Genomic DNA, 14619 nt, shown 5'->3' with positions numbered 1-14619 from the left:
TTGTGTCCTATGTTTATTTATATTAATACAATATAGTAAGAAATAGACGAGTGTAGATAACTGCTGATAAACCAATTAGGCCAAGGTAATAAGACAAAAATATATCCTGTTCGTGACACTCGAGCAGCCAGGGTACTGAAGCGTTTTTTCGACAAGTAATACCTATAGGAACAAATTGTAACTATTTCCTGCGTAGGATCTGGCGGCCATTTTTATTTATAAACAATTAACTGTCAAAAAATGGCATTTTTCCCTTTTTTTTCAAATCAATGGAAAACAGTGAAACTTATGATTTTTTTAGTACAAATATCTTTGAGATTATGGAAAAAGCTTTAAAATGACATATTACAAAGTTTGATATACTCATTTATTGTTAATATAATTGCGAAAAAAGTTCGGAATTGTAAAAAAAATTATTTTCGCAATAACTGCTGTAAAAGTTAGTGTACAGGTTTGAAATTTTTGTCAAATGAGGGTTCTTTGGTGCTTAATATGTGATAAAAATTTCAAAGCGATTCATTCAATTGTTTAAATTTTATTCGAATTGTTTATCTCAGTGAGCATTTTTTTTGCACTAACATAAGTCAGAAAACAATGACGTTAGAACCATTCCACATATGTCAAATGGAAGAGCATTAACTATATTTTCAACTTGGTTTTAAAAAAGCGAATAAAAAATGCATTTATTAGTAATAAATAATTGTGCAAAAGTATCGTAAATCTTTCCTTATAAACTTTTTGAATAACTTTTTCCAAAAAAATTAACTTTTTTACCCTGTTTTAAGTGCACAACTACCAAGTAATGTTATTTATATCATAATCGATAAAAAATTGTAACAAATATATATAATTTCTTATATAACAAAATAAAAAGTTTATAAGGAAAGATTTACGATACTTTTGCATAATTATTTATTACTAAAAAATGCATTTTTTATTCACTTTTTTTAAACCAAGTTGAAAATATAGCTAATGCTCTTTCATTTGACACCTGTGGAATGGTTCTAACGTCATTTTTTTCTGACTTATTTTATTGTAAAAAAAATGCTCTCTGGGATAAACAATTTGAATAAAATTTAAACAATTGAATGAATGGCTTTGAAATTTTTATCACATATTAAGCACCAAAGAACCCTTATATGACAAAAATTTCAAAGCTGTACACTAATTTTTACAATAGATATTGCGAAATTAATTTTTTTTGCAATTCCGACCTTTTTTCGCAATTATATTAACAATAAATGAATATATCAAACTTTGTAATATGTCATTTTAAAGCTTTTTCCATAATCTCAAAGATATTTGTACTAAAAAACCATAACTTTCACTGTTTTCCATTGATTTAAAAAAAAAGGGAAAAATGCCATTTTTTGACACTTAATTGTTTATAAATAAAAATGGCCGCCAGATTTTACGCAGGAAATAGTTACAATTTGCTCTTATAGGTATTACCTGTCGAAAAAACGCTTCAGTACCCTGGCTGCTCGAGTGTCATGGAAAAAACCTTATTACCCTGGACTAAATGAATAGTAGTGAGTTGTACAATAAAAATAGTTCATTTTAGTGTAAAAGATCGTATTGAAATATTAATAATGATCCGTTTTGGTAATCGTGTTAGAAAAGCATCCAAAAAAATTGAATATTAGAGATTGTCCAAAATAGGCTTATAGACCATTTTTCTATAGAGGGAGACTTGACTGGTGACCAGTATCTGGACTTACCAAATAACCAAAATATTCCTGCACTTCAACAGAATGGTCACTTACTAGTCCAGGGCCCATCTGTTTTGAGATGGACGTTGAGAGGTGACTCAAATTTTTTTGCAGAAATTGCTTGAAAATAACTCAAATAATAATATTTGAGTTATCCTCCCTCTCAAAAAGTCCGGAACATTGTTTAAATAATTAAAATGTCAAAAAATGAAGGAAAAATTCGATTTTTTTCTTCGTTTTTTGATTATAACTTAGAAGTATTCATTTCCCAGAAAAGATGTACTGACATAAAAGTTGCGTAATTAAATTTCCTACAACATAGAATTAGTTAAAAGTTGAAAAAATAGTCACCCTTGTTGCAAAATAGCAATATTTGCGAAAAAAATCATACAAAAACAAGTATTCGCATTTTACGTTTTTCAACCATTCATGCTACACTTATGACCTTCATATTTTACCCAGAAAAACTTTATGATACAGTAAAATAATACTGTAAATTTAGTTAAGATAGGTTCAATAGATTTTGCAAAATAAATTTTGCAATCCAGCTTTCGCAAAAACAACTCATTTTTTCAAAATGTTACAGGACTGAAAATAAAGCAGATAGCAAGTTGAATTTTTTTTTGCGTATAGAAGTGTACTGTACCTTTCATTCGCAATTTGCAAAATTAAAATCAATTAACTACCACGGCGTCAGGAATTTTTTTAAATAGACATTAATTATTGGTGCTATGCGCACGACAGCGGTGTTCGATTCACATAAAGTTGATTTCCACCAAAATTTCTTCCAATCTTCATCTAATATATTATTTTTTTACTCTATATTTTGTTGTATTTTAATATTTTAATTCCACAAAAATCAAACAAATTCTATTCTTGTTTGTGAAATATTGTTTAAACAATTGTATATGTTTAAAAATAATAAACATTTATTCTCAAGTTAAAATATATGAACAAAGAAAGTTTTTGCTAAAAAAAGTGTTATTTCAAAGGATAGAGTATGTGTTTTTATTTTGCAATAAACAAATTTATTTATTTATGTCGAAATGTAATAAAAATTAAAATGTATCAATAATTATCAAAGTTCATTGGAATGCCCAATCAGAGCAAACTATCCTGTGTCCTGCGCGCAACACCAATAATTAATGTTTATTTAAAAAAATTCCTGACGCCGTGGTGGTTAATAGATTTTAGTTTTGCAAATTGAAAATGAAAGGTACAGTACATTTCTATAAGCAAAAAAAAAATTCATTTTGCTATCTGCTTTATTTTCAGTCCTGTACCAGTTTGAAAAAATGAATTTTTTTGCGAAAGCTGGATTGCAAAATTTATTTTGCAAAATCTATTGAACCGATCTTAATGAAATTTACAGTATTATTTAATCGTATCATATAGTTTTTCTGGATGAAATTTGAAGGTCCTAAGTTTAGCATAAATGGTTGAAAAACGTAAAATGCGAATACTTGTTTTTGTATAGTTTTTTTCCCAATTATTGCTATTTTGCAACAAGGGTGACTATTTTTTAAATTTTCAACCAACTCTATATTATAGGAAATTTAATTACACAACTTTTATTTCAATAGAACTTTTCTCGAAAATGAATACTCTTAAAGTTATAATCATAAAACGAAAAAAAAAATCGAATTTTTCCTTCATTTTTTGACATTTTGATTATTTAAGCAATGTTCCGGACCTTTTTGAGAGGGAGGATAACTCAAATATTATTAATTGAGTTATTTTCAAGCAATTTCTGCAAAAAAAATTTGAGTCACCTCTCAACGTCCAAATGTAATAATATTTTTACAGATGCGCCCTGGTCTATACCATAAAATTTTTGATTTAACAAGATGTAGCGCTTCCCTATTATTATCGTTGTTAGAAAGTTTTTAAATGCGAATTTTCCAATGGATTGGAGTTAGTTAGAGGATCATAGAGTGGCCTCTTCATTCTTCGGATCTTAATCGCTTAGATTTTTTTCTTTAGTGTTTACCTTTTAGTGTCACCTACAATCACGTGTTTACATTAGGCGATCAACATGCTTGCAGGATTCGAAACAAAGCGTTATTTATGAAACAAGTATAGAAATAATAGGTACGTGGAGAAGTCTTGCCATTGACCGTCTTGCAAAGTAAGTTTTGGAGTGACTAACGAATTTAATAATAGACTTGCACGTTGTCAGAAGGTAAATGGCGATTATTTTGAACATTTGAAGTGTTTTTTTAATATTATTATTCTCATCGGATTCAGTATTTACCAACTTACCAATAGGGCTATTTATCGATTGTCATTTGTTTCGAGCTTCTGTCATATGTTGTATAATATGTGTATAATATTGTATATGATACAAGCTCTAAACAATTGACTGTGAATGAAAAGCCCTATTCTCTAATGGTAAAGTGATTTATTTCTAGTTACAAGTATAGGCTATTGATTATGTACTATAGAAAGGAACTACAACGTTAACGGGGTTTTATTATTTCGTATGGTTAATGAATCTCTATATATGAAAAAACCGCGGAGTGCTACCATTTAAAGGGGTGCGTTTTTGAGAAATGGGTGAATTAGTCCCTGGGCACAGGTTACATTAGGGTGAGTTCTATGCACACTTTTGGTACAAACGTATCTACATAAAAATTGTTCCTGGTTAAATTTCCTATCTATATATAACTTTTTAAAGTCAATGATACTATTTTTTACAAAAATATGTTCAAAAGAAAAAGCACAAAGAAACTCAAAAGAAAGAAATTTTGTTTTTTGTCCCATAACTCTTGTCCACGGGGATATAGGTATAGACATTGCTTCATAGAAAAAAAACTTACATATTTTCTCTTTAAAATGTTGTTGGGTAGAGGTCATTAGGATTTACAATTTTCGAAATATTATGATTTTTCAAATTTCGCCACTCACAGCAATTTTGGGCAATTTTCCTTGTTATTTCGCAAATATTGTTCTGTAACTTTTTTCTACGTAACTTTAGGCATATGCAATGACACATGTAAGAGGAATAAAAATCAATTACCTTAAAAATGTTCTACTGTATAATGTTGTACGACTTCTTTTGAAGAGTTTATCTTTTTCAAGATTTTATACTTTTAACGGGTTTTTATATTTTTTTACTTTTTTTTTAATTTCCCATTATAACTTTTTTTTCTACATTTAGGTATTTATTATATAATAAAAAAGAAAGCTTATTCCGTTTACTTTAAATTGGTATATTATAAAAAATTCTAGGATTATTTTTGAATAAGGTATGCTTCTCCAAAATGTAATAAGTACTTGCAACGATTTTTGATTTTAGGATTATTTTTTAAATTTCGTATTATAACTTTTTATGCGATTGTGTGTTACGGTTGAATCTTATTTTTTATAGGTAATACTTTCGATCCACTTGACTCGGCCGGGCAAACTTCAAAATATGGATTAATTCCAATATTTTCTGTCAAAGCTCCTGCACCACAAGCTTTGCTTGAAAAAATATCATGTAAATGTACCAAAGGATGTAAAAAAACTGCGGTTGTAGGAAAATAGGAATTAGTTGTTCAATATTCTGCAAAGGGTGTCAAAGAATCACTCGGTTTCCATTATTTAAATATAGATGATACACCATTTTAAAGAACAGAAAGTAAGCCCTCTTTATTGAGCAATATATAGTACATTCATGTACAAAAAAAAGTTATAATGAGAAATTTAAAAAATAATCCTAAAATCAAAAATCCTTGCAAGCACTTATTACATTTTGAAAAATAATATCTTATTCAAAAATAAACCTAGAGTTTTTTGTAATACACCATTTTAAAGTAAACAAAAAAGCTTTTTTTATTATATAATATAATATATACCTAAAGCTAGAAGAAAAAAAGTTATAATGAGAAATTTCAAAAATAGTTGTAAAAAATGTAAAAAATAATATTTTTTTTATATTAGGTATTATAGAATATATATTATATAATATAATATTATATAATATATGTATTATACACTATTATTTTATTTTTATATTAAATTATAAAAAAATCGTTAAAAGTATAAAACGTTGAAAAACCATAATCTCTTTAAAAAAAAGTCGTACAACGTTATGCAGTAGACCATTTTAAAGATAATTAATTTCTATTCCTATTACGTGTACCATTGCATATACCTAAAGTAACGTAGAAAAAAGTTACAGAACAATATTTGCGAAATAACAAGAAAAATTGCCCATAATTGCTGTGAGTGGCGAAATTTGAAAAATCATATTTCGAAAACTATAAATCCTAATGACCTCTACTAAACAAAATTTTAAAGAAGAAATATGTAGGTTTTTTTCTGTAAAGCAATGTCTATACCTATATCCTCGTGGACAAACGTTATGGGACAAAAAACAAAATTTCTTTCTTTTGGGTTTCCTTGTGCTTTTTCTTTTGAACATATTTTTATAAAAAATAGTATCAATGACTTTAAAAAGTGATATTTAGATAGGGAATTTAACCAGGAACAATTTTTATGTAGATATATTTGTACCAAAAGTGCATAGAACTCACCCTAATGTAACCTATGCCCAGGGACTAATTCACCCATTTCTCAAAAACGCACCCCTTTAAATGGTAGCACTCCGCGGTTTTTTCATATATATATATATATATATATGTCCATTGATCACATGAAATAATAAAACCCCGTTAACGTTGTAGTTCCTTTTAGCTATCTTATTTTGAATATAATCAATAGCCTAGTATTCCTTAACAATGTTTTTAAAAAATAGAATAACAATATACTTAAGCAGAATGTGGAAGACCCGTATAGTAAAAATAGCAAGAGATAAATCACCAAGCAGTAAAAGAATTATCGGCCGACCATCCAAAAGGTGAGTAATACTATCGTATGGCATTCTTGCGGGGAGATCTTTTCGGACAAGTTCAGGTGACAGGGCATGTTTAACCCTGTTTGAAGTAGCTAGTGTATCAGTGCAGACTAGCCCAGGGAACCAACGCCTGGTTTGTAAACTGGTAAACGGCTTGCATCATTTTTAGAAATGAAAATGTCGTTGTTTGTACCGAAATTCTAACTTCATTCGAAGCCGCTGAGCTACGGCCATTCACAAAAGATGAAGCGACAACCTGTCCTTCAATAGAGGTATCAGTCCGCCAATGAACTAGTAGAATTGCTTATAAAGAGGTAGAAAGAATAATAATAAAAACATTTTTTTACCAAACTGGTTATTGGTAAATTAGCAATAGTAAGTTCTTTTAAAAATCTGCAAAAATACACAGGATGCCTATTCAAATTATATAAGTTGTGAGTATTTCCGGTCGAACCGGACGTAAAGTTATAATAAAAAATATGGCGTCAAATGCGTTACGTGCCACTATGCTTGTATGCAAAAATTTTCATGAATGTCGTCTTTTTTGTTTCAAAGAAATTATTTAGTTATTTAAATATTTTATCCCACGTGTATATACAATATAATTCATTCAAATATTGACATATAATATAAAAAAAAAGTAGGTAAAACCCTTAAACATACTAAATTTGTTAAGTTAAACAGTACAGTTAAGCAGATAGTAAATTAGTACATGTCACAACTGCAAACAACATACTTATACATTGTACCGAAGAATTAAACAAAAGCATAATGCCGTAGACGGTAGACGGAAGAAGAGGGCCAGGTCGAAGAAGAACGTCATGGCTTATAAACCTGAGAGAATGGTTTAACAGATCCTCTGCATCCCTTTTCCGAGCTTCCGTCAACAATATTACTATAGCCAATTTGATAGCCAATGCTTGATAATCGAGCACGACACATGAAGAAGAAGATAATGCCAAGATAATGTAAGAGACAGAGGCTTGGAGAATGGTATACTTACGGCTCGGACCTTTTATATTTGTACCAAATTTAAAAACAACGATTTTGCAAAACACCTATGCATAAGATAAAAGAAATGACCAGTAGTATGGTATACCTAGACCCAAACCCAGACATCCAAAGTGAAAGATATCCTACAATACCAAATTGTTCTATATGGTCCACGTAATGTTCAGCAAAAAGTCACACCATTTTGAGCGTCGGGTTTGGGGTGGGGGAGAGGGGGAGAAATTGGTAAATCCGTAGTTTTTTAGATTTTTCGTCAATATTTCTAAAACTATGCGGTTTGGCATGAACAACCTTCTATACAAAAATGTTCTATGGGCTATTCCACGAACATACAACTGTCTTGAATTATCGCGACAACGAATATTTTAGTGTGCAACATAAGAAGTGCGAAAGTAAATGTCTCTAATGGTAGGGGAGCCCAAGCGGGGATTTTTGCAGTTACTCGAGCGCGTCAGATTAGCCTATGGGAAGAAACCTGCTACCCTGCAGATGTACCTCTACCATAGATTGGCTCTTAACACAGGGGAGTTCGTTAAGGGGGCCCGAAAAAAAAAATCTATTCTTAAAAAAACTCAAAATTGTCAGATTAAGATAAGGTAAGTTAAGTACACGCAAAAGAGTGCATATTTCAAAAATCTGACGATTTGAGCCGGGCGTAAGGAAATGGGTGAGTCCCAAAGATTCACAAGAAAAAAGCGAATATTTCGCGAAATGAATGACAGATTGAAAAACTAAAAAATATGTGCTCAATATTTTTTAAAAATCTATCTAATGATACCAAACACGACTTCCCACGGAGAAGGGTGGGGGGTAAATTTAATATTTTAAATACGAATCCCGCGATATTTCGCGAAATGAACATTAGATCGAAAAACTGTAAAATACACGTATTCAATATTTTTGAAAAATCTATCGAATGGCACCAAACACGACCCCCCAAAGATGTGGGGTGGGGGGTTACTTTAAAATCTTAAATAGGAGCCCTCATTTTTTTATTGCAGATTTGGATTCCTTACGTAAAAATAAGTAAATTTTATTCGAAACATTTTTTCGAATTATGGATAGATGGCGTTATAATCGGAAAGAACGATTGTTGGAAATGGAAAATTAAATTAAAAAATGGCAAGCGCCCACTAAAATGGAAAACTTTACTTAACTTTTTTTGGTTTTAGGACCTACTCTTCACAACCCAATAGGTCCCCAAAGCGCTCGAGTGACTGCACATTTAGCATACTTTGCTCCCCTACCATAATAATTGTTCCAGTAAACAACAGTGTATTTTGCAATTTACTTTCGTTCTCCATAATTTGCACAGTAAAATATTCGTTGTCGATATAATCCACAACAGTCGTATGTTCGTGGAATAGGGTATACATTAAATTTGAAATAAAAAAAGGTCCTATGCATAATCCTTCTAAAATGACCGTTTCCAAAGTTACAGAGGTAGTAGAGTATACTTGGTCCAAAAAAAGGCCTAACCCAGACATCCAAAATAAAAGTTTTCCTCCAACACCAAATTGTTCTATATGATCCACATATTGTTCAGTAAAAAGTTACATCATTTTGACCGTCCAGTTTGGAGGGGAGATGGGGGAAAAGTCGGTAAATTAGTAGTTTTTAGGCTTTTTGTCAATATTTGTAAAACTATACTTTAGCTTAAACAATGTGCTATAAAAAAATATTCTACATAAAGTTTAAAACAAAAATGTCCTATACATAATTGTTATAAAATCAACGGTTCCAGAGTTACGGAGGGTGAAAAGAGGATATTTTCGATACTTTTTATATATTTGGGGCAATTTATAATATTATTACTGATGAAAGAAATTTTCTTAAACAGGATTTTGTTTCGTAAATAAAATTTGCTATTTCAGTGGCCGATAGTAATGTTAATGATAAGCCCTTGAAGAAACGTCAACCTCACCACCCAAAATCATCATCAATTGCCCAAGTAATATAAAAAGTATCGAAAACCTCCACTTTTCACCCTTCGTAACTCTGGAACGTTTGATTTTATAACAATTATTTATAGGACCTTTTTTGTTTTAAATTTTATATAGAACATTTCTGTATAGAACATTGTTTACGATAAAGCATAGTTTTAGAAACATTGACGAAAAACGTAAAAAAACTACTAATTTACCGAATTCTCCCCCATCTACCCCCAAACCAGACGCTCAAAATGGTGTAACTTTTTACTGAACAATATGTCGACCATATAGAACAATTTGGTGTTGGAGGAAAACTTTTACTTTGGATGTCTGGGTTAGGCCTATTTTGGACCAATTATACTCTACTATCTCTGTAACTTTGGAACCGTTCATTTTAGAAGGATTATGCATAAGGCCTTTTTTATTTTAAATTTAATGTAGAACATTTTTGTAAAGCAGGTTGTTCATGATAAACCGCATAGTTTTAGAAATATTGACGAAAAACTTAAAAAACTACGAATTTACCGATTTCTCAAACCCGACGCACAAAATGGTGTGACTTTTTCTGAACATTACGTGGACTATATAGAACAATTTGGTGTTGGAGGATATCTTTCACTTTGGATCTCTGGGTTATGCCATTATTTGGATCAACTGTATCATACTACAGAGACAGAGATCTTTGGAGACGAACAATACACGAGATCACGTCGACCACTACACTCCCTCCGGGGGGTCATGATTGAAAAGAGGTTACCATCTAATATATTACTATTTCAGTATTTCAATGCTTGGATTTAGTTGGTCTGAACACATATGACATTAGATTGCTTAGAAATGCTTAGAAAATTGCAAAATTCTTTTTAATGCCTACTCGGAAGAGATCTTGAAAAAAAGCTCTTGAGGGTGAAGCAGCTGGAATAAAGGTAAATGGAGTTCCCATTAACAACATTAGGTATGCGGATGACACTGTCATCTTAGCTGAAAATATTGGGGATCTTCAGAGGCTCGTGACAGAATAGCAGAGTTTGGACAAGAATACGGGCGAACAATGAATGTCAAGAACACAAAGTTTATGCGAATATCGAAAACTAAAATAAATAAAGAAAATCTCTTCATAAACGGATCCAATATCGAACGAGTCGACCAATATGCATGCCTTGGAACAATGGTCAATTCCACAGGAGATTACTTACAGGAAATCAAAATCAGAATAGAAAAGGCTAGAGCAAATTTTAACAAAATGAGAAAAGTGCTCTGTACAAGAGATTTGAAGTTCATACTAAGAGTTAGGTTGGTTAGGTGCTACGCTTTCTCGACTTTGTTTTATGGAATGGCATCTTAAACCTTGAATGCTGGATCAATGAAAAAACTAGAATCATTCGAGCTGTGGGTGTACAGAAGAATTCTGAAAATATCGTGGACAGAAAATGTCACAAACAAAGAGGTTCCGAGAAAGATGAATAAAGAAATGGAAAACCTAAATACCAGCAAAACAAGAAAATTGGAATATCTCGGATATATTACACGTGGAGAGAGATAGAGCTTGCTCCAATTGATTATAAAGGGAAAGATTCAAATAAAAAGAAGCATATATGGGGACGCAGAATATCGTTGCTGTGCAACCTGAAAGAATGGTACGGATGCACAACAAATGAATTTTCAGAGCAGCCGTCTCTAAAATAGGAATGGCTATGGTGATGGCAGACATCCGCCGCGAAGATGGCACTTAAAGAAAAAGAAGAATAAGAAGAAGATTCTTTCTAGTATACCAGCTAATAGGATTTTTAACTTCTTACAATTCTTAAATTTAATTACATTTGAAATGAGCAGAAATGCTTTTGGCATATCATGCAGGTTACGTAGACCCATATAACTTTGAAAGAGAAATATCTCGAAACAACAATCACTGCATATAACAGGACACTCTGGCCGCAAATAGGTGTATGCCTAGCCTCCACAATACTATTAAATCTAAGAGCCTAAGACTAACATCAAAGATCAGAATAAAACAGTGATTAGACCGGTGCGGTGCTCATGTACAAGTGTGAGACGTGGACTCTGACCAAAGGAATTGAAATAAAACTTAGATCAGAATCTTTGGATCTTAACACGCCCTAATACCAACCAATACCGAATGAGAATAAATGCTGAGGTGGAGCAGATGTAGGCGAGCCACGTAGTTCAAGAAATTAAATCTCAACGTCTAAGAAAAATATTGGATCCGATAGATATATCCATAGATTTCCTAATAACTGCCTTGCCAAGTTAATCTGGGAAGAAGCCTCCCTAGGAATAAGGCCCTTAAGACGCCCATAAATACGATTAAGAGATAATCATCACCATAAATCGGCCAATCGCGTTAACTGCTAGACATAGGCATCCCTCAATTCTTTCCAGTGTTCTCTATACAGGGCCGGTTGTAGACAGTTTCCCGCTACTATTTTTATATCATCGGTCCATCTAGTATGTGGTCGTCGTCGGCTTCTTTTATAGTTTCTGGGCCTCCATTCCCTGATTCGTCGTGTCCATCGTCCATCTTGCGTTCTAGCTAAGTGCCCTGCCCAGTTCCACTTAAACGTCCTAGCTCTTTCGATGACGTCTTCAACTCCTGATCTTTGACAACAAGAGACAATATACGGTCAGATTTAAGAACATTGGGGCTACCCACTGACCATGAACGACCGTTCGAGATGGAAGTGAGTTGAGCCAAGACCACCCCGGGTTGTAGTCATACGAGAAGAAGAATATCATGCATATGTGAACATATGAACTTACAGCAGTTATTCGGTAGTCCTCTACCACACAACTGATTCAACAGCCATGGCTCTTGAATTTGTCGACGATTTATAATATAGTTTCTAAATTACTATTACAAAATATATAAATTCGCAAGAAACGAAAATAAAGGAACACCAAAATAAATTATTATTCTTTATTGGATCTACCTAATAAGTGCTCGTGTATAGTATGCTACATCCGCTTTTTAGAGAATGAAAAAATTCATAATATTCTCTACCTTATCGTTGGATATCCTATTTGTAATTTGTAAAAACATTCATTTATGTCATATTACTATACGGAGCGGAATCATTGACTCTCCGAGTTACAAGTGTGACGCGTATAGAAGCCTTTGAGATATGGGCTTTTCGAAGAATGCTGAAGATCTCTTGGACAGAGCACGTGACCAACAACGAGGTGCTGAAAAGAATGGGGACTCAGAGAGAACTCCTAAATATGGTAAAAAAACAGAACAACAAGTTATCTAGGACATAATTACAGAGGAGAAAGAGAAAAACACCTTTTACGACTCATGAAGGGAAAGTGAAAGGAAGCAGAGGTCCCAAAAGAAGAAAAAGCTCCTGGCTAAAGAACGTAAGGCAGCTTAATTACTTTCGATACTAAGAACAGCTCAAGATAGAGAGCAATTTGCTGTAGTTATAGCCAACCTTTAGTAATGATGAAAGCACCTGCAGAAGGACCTATCTAGTCTACCCATGAATAATAGAAGTAGAGTTGCACAAGTTTGACTTGAATGTTTGAACTTGACTTGAGTTTGACTTAATTTCAAGTCAAACTCAAGTCAATCCTTCTGACAAATATTTCAAGTCAAGTCAAACTGGACAATCGTACAGGTTTGAAAATTCAAACTGTTTGTCAAACTAGTTTGAAAGAGTTTGAAAAATAATTTATTTAGTAGATATACTTTTTTGTCGAGATAGACATGTTAGTTAAAATTAAACATAAATTAGACATAAAATTAATAATACAATGGGTATCACATAAAAGTCAAAATTTTCAATGTGTTTTAATTTAAACTTTTAAATGTAGATATTTATTTTTTTCGAATCCTGAGAAAACTAATAAGCATTTTTGAAAAATTTAAACGCAGAATGAATGATTGCGTTATTACTGAGGGCCGAAAGTCTCTTAGAATAAATAATAAGTTTGTTTTGAATGAAATATTTGCAATTAATAACAACACTAAATTTTCCTTTTTATGTTCACCCCTGTAACTTATTAAAATAAACATTATAGAAGTTTTCGGGGATATTTGTCCCTCAGAAATAATGTAATCTTTCATGCTGCGTTTAATTTTTTTTTAAATTCTTATTAGGTTTCTCAGGATTTGAAAAAAATCAATACATTTAAAACACATTGAACATTTTGATAAGCGACATGTTACGCCTATGTCCTTAAGGGTTACAATAAAATAAGACTATTTGGTTTTTCAATGGACAGCTCAAAATAAAATGATTTGGAATTTTTATGACTTTCTTTTATGAAAAAGGCATTGGACCAGTTCGAAAAAATATGTGGTACCAAGCTGCTAGTTCACTCGAAAATATGTACCACAATACAAAAGTTAGTATTGCTGTATATTCGTTGGTATTTCTTTAAAATTCAAAACTAACCACAGGGTTATTAGACCTGGATCCCGAGTACCAAAAAAAATTGATTAATAGCAAGCTGAAAATTTGTTAATAGCTTAACGGTGTCTAGTCGGACAAACTTTGATGTACGGGAACACTGGAACAGGTAAAGTTTTAATTGTGGAACAGTTTAAAAATTTGGAACGTCAGATTACGAAAACGCCCCATGTATTTTGTCGGTCAGAACATCCAATTGATTTGTTACCCTTTCATTAAACTCTCATGCAAAAATCAGACTACTATTACTAACCAACATGATTTCTGTCATTTGACATGTTCTTCGTGTTCCACTCATTAAAATGTCCAGTTGGTGATAAACAATAGTCTAATTTTTGCATGAGAGTTTAATGAAATGGTAACAAATCAATTGGAAGTTCTGTCCGACAAAATACATGGAACGATTACGTAGTCTGACGTTCCAAATTTTTAACCTTTTCCACAATTAAAACTTCTGTTCCAGTGTTCCCATACATCAAAGTTTATCTGACTAGACACCGTTAAGCTATTAACGAATTTTCAGCTTGCTATTAATCAACTTTTTTTGGTGCGCGGGATCCAGGTCTATATGGTTTTAGATCTACAATTTAAATTTTTTTCGGATACAGCCTACAAATGTTGGGTTTAAATTTAAAAAAAATTAATGTATAAATATGCATTAAGCTTTCTTAATAATTATCCTAACTGGCGTGTTT

The sequence above is a fragment of the Diabrotica virgifera genome, chromosome 1 (assembly GCF_917563875.1).
Source record: "Diabrotica virgifera virgifera chromosome 1, PGI_DIABVI_V3a".
In the NCBI taxonomy this organism is placed as follows: Eukaryota; Metazoa; Arthropoda; class Insecta; order Coleoptera; family Chrysomelidae; genus Diabrotica; species Diabrotica virgifera.
Note: the sequence above shows the minus strand (reverse complement) of the source record.